General features: G+C 43.1%; 1 pseudogene; it reads right to left on the bottom strand.

The window, feature by feature from the left end:
* Nucleotides 1–495: 495 nt before the first annotated feature.
* On the bottom strand, nt 496–1,878 carry LOC116627724 (annotated as a pseudogene).
* Nucleotides 1,879–3,272: the final 1,394 nt, after the last annotated feature.

Raw genomic sequence — 3,272 nt, 5'->3', positions numbered from 1 at the left:
GCTACCTCAAAAGGGATATTACAGGATTTCCAAAAAGAAAGAAAGAGAGAAAAATATAGACACACACGCGCACGCACACACACACACAACATTCTATGGCTCAAAACACAGTATCACGGCCCTATCTGCAGGCAACTTACAATAATTGCCAAATACAATTTAGTGATAAGAAAAATCCTTTCAGTGATGAAAAAATACTTATAAGTCCCACTGAAGTACTGCTGTAGTTTAACTATACATAAGAAATTACTTAACCTTCTGCTATTCCAAATATATTAAATGCTCATTTTTTTAAGATGAGCCTTCTCCCCCCAAAAGTAACTGCATTCTATCTTTGAAATTAAGCAGAAAAACAAACAAACAAACAAACAAAAACTCAGTGCTGGTGACAAATATACAGCAAATTCACTTCTTCATTCTTCTCAAAGACTGAAACCAATTCTCAGGACCATGAAGAGCTAGAAATTCACCTATTTTCAAAGATTTGTTTGTAGACTATGCAGCAACTTTGTTGTCTTCCCTGTATTCAAAATCTGCTAACTCCCTGCCCCCACGACCTCCTCTGAGTCCACCACGAAATCCTTGAGGGATGGTGAAGGAACCACCTCTGCCACCACCACGCCCTCGGCCACCACGGAAACCAAGACCTCCTCTGCCTCTGTACCCGCCACAGCCATGGTTTGGATGAAGTGGGATTCCAAATGTTTCGGCATTTAATCTTCTTTCTTCAGCCCAGGTTGGTCTCCGTTCTTTATTATCATCACAAGAAATATTATCAAAGAAGGATTTGGTTTTGTCATAATAGCAATTAGGGCCAAGTGGATCTTCTTCATCTGCATTTCCTTCACTGTTTTGGGTATCAACTCCTGAGTCTCCTTTATCTTCACCATTTACAGGCTTCTCCTGCTTCTCAAGTTTATCTTCTTTCAATTTAAGTTCATTATGAAATTCTCTATTTCCTCCTTGTTAAAGTGTGCATTTGCACTTAGTCAAAGTCTTTCTCAAATTTCATTGGACCATCTCGTCGAATACCAAATCGTCCCCTGCCACCTCGATGACCCCCACGCCCTCTCCTTGGAGCTGAAGGAGCACCTGGAACTATTTGTTTGTTACTATAATTTTTGGGTTGCTCATTTTCTGGTCTTGAAACTTTGTGTACTTCAGCTCGCCTGTGCTCTTGATTCTCTCTTGCTTTTTGGCTGGTAGATGGTAAAGGCCTGGTTGATACAGGGCTCCGTCTCCCAGCAGGTGCTGGAGCAGGTAAGTGAGCAGAGGTGGTCTGTACTGCTTGTTCCATGGTAGGGCTTTTTCTCAAAGGGTCTAACTGAGGGCTTGAACGACCTTGAGATAACTGTGTTTTTAGCGATCTTGCATCTGTGTAAAGGCAGAATCAACTGCGGTACTTTGGGATAGACTACCACTGTTTGATGTTTCTGTTCCAAACGATGTCAAAGAGCTTCCAGCAACACCGACAGCACCAAACTGCTGCCCGACTCATGAACTTGGACTAAACTGACTGTATGTCCACATCCTGCCAAAAGGTCCATAGGAACCCCCTGACCGGAATGAAGAAGTAGATGAGCCTAGTGAAGACTGAACGATAGCTGGGTCCTGGGGCAAAGAACGTTGTGGTTTTGGTGGCTCACAAACAGTGAGGTCTTTAATACCAGTCCCACGGAATATGATGTATTCAAAGACTTCATCTATAGGTGGTATTGGACGATCTGTTGGTCTGTCTTCTGGACCAAAGGACCGAACTTTGGCGAGGGCTACGGTGGAGTTCTCGGTGTCGATGGTGTAGAGGATGCCCTCGTGACTGATCTCCGCCTTGGAGATAAGGCTGATCTTGCTGCCGATGTAAGGGGTGCCCCCGCTCATGGCACCGCCGCCACTGCCCTCGGGGCCGCTCGCAGAGAGGCCGATCCTACGCCGCTGTCGCCGCTCTGCCAGCCCACTCGCTCCCACGGCGCCTACAGCAGCCGCCTCACACCCAACATGGGGCTGGCGCCCGCTCCGCCACCCTCCCCCAGCCTCCCGCCCTCAAGCCTCATGTGCAACTCTTGATCTCAGGGTTGTGAGTTCAAGTCCCACATTGGGTGTAGAGATTAGTTAAAATAAAAAATAAAATAAAATAAATAAAATTTTTACAAAATAAAATAAAGTTACCATGATCATCATAAAGTCAAGAAACATTACTGAGAAAATTCTTAGCCGTTTATATTATTTTCTCAGTTAATTCCCAAACTGGTTGAGGAAAGCTTCTACAGTGTGTCATACCTTGGCAATTCTTCTCTGTGAGAGTCATTCACAGACCTAACATTTCCCTTCGTGTGACTACAAGGTGCATGGTTGGTTGCATGAAACCACATGTTATGCAGATGTGGGAAAAATATGTTATTAATGGTGTTAGTAAGAAACGTACTTTATTTTTTTTTTCATACTTTAGAATTTAAAAACATTTATTCTATGCAGTTTATTGGGCTTTACAAATATTTCATTAAGCTATATTACCCCTGCTGTCAGAGGGAGGTGATTATGTTGCAAATATTACAATAGTTAGCTATCGAAAGGCTATTCAGATAAGAAAAGAACACTGTAATACACAGCATGTACAGTTAAGAGAATGAGGAATTAAATATAGCCACTTACATTAAAAGGCTATCATAAAAGCTATATTGGCATTAGAGTAATTTGAAATGATATGAAGGAAATCCCTTTTTGTCTGTCCCTCAAGACAACCCAGTGCACAATGGAACCACAAGCACCTATGTGCAGAGTGTCACAGGTGTATTGGAAGAGCCATGCAATTTATCTCTAGCATGATCTAAAAAGTTCACCTTACTCACACCTACCTTGCAAAAGAATCTCAAGTATGTGAAGCCCATTCTGTATAGGAATACCTTATGAAAATAACTTTTGTAGAGGTCTATTAGGTAGCTTTTTCTGCATACAAACCACTTCAAGTTTTAGTAGCTTATAATGTCAAGCATCCATGAGCTCATGGTTTGTAAGTTGGCTGGGTGTTTTTTCTGGTATAATAACACAGGTTGGATGTTCAGCATTGCTCATGCATGCACCCGCTGTCAACTGCAGGCAGCCTGGGGTCTCTGGCTTGCCTCTTGCATGTGTCTGGGCCTCAGCTGTGACAGCATTGTTTTTCTTCATGTGGTCTCCAGTCTTGGGGATGTCAGCTTACAGTTGTTCCCTTGGCAGAAGCAGGGTTCTCAAGGGCAACAAAAGTAGAGAAATCCTCTTGAGGGCCAGGCTTGGAG

The sequence above is a fragment of the Phoca vitulina genome, unplaced genomic scaffold (genome assembly GCF_004348235.1).
Source record: "Phoca vitulina isolate PV1807 unplaced genomic scaffold, GSC_HSeal_1.0 scaffold3, whole genome shotgun sequence".
Classification (NCBI taxonomy): Eukaryota; Metazoa; Chordata; class Mammalia; order Carnivora; family Phocidae; genus Phoca; species Phoca vitulina.
Note: the sequence above shows the minus strand (reverse complement) of the source record. Positions and strands in the feature narration are given on the sequence as shown.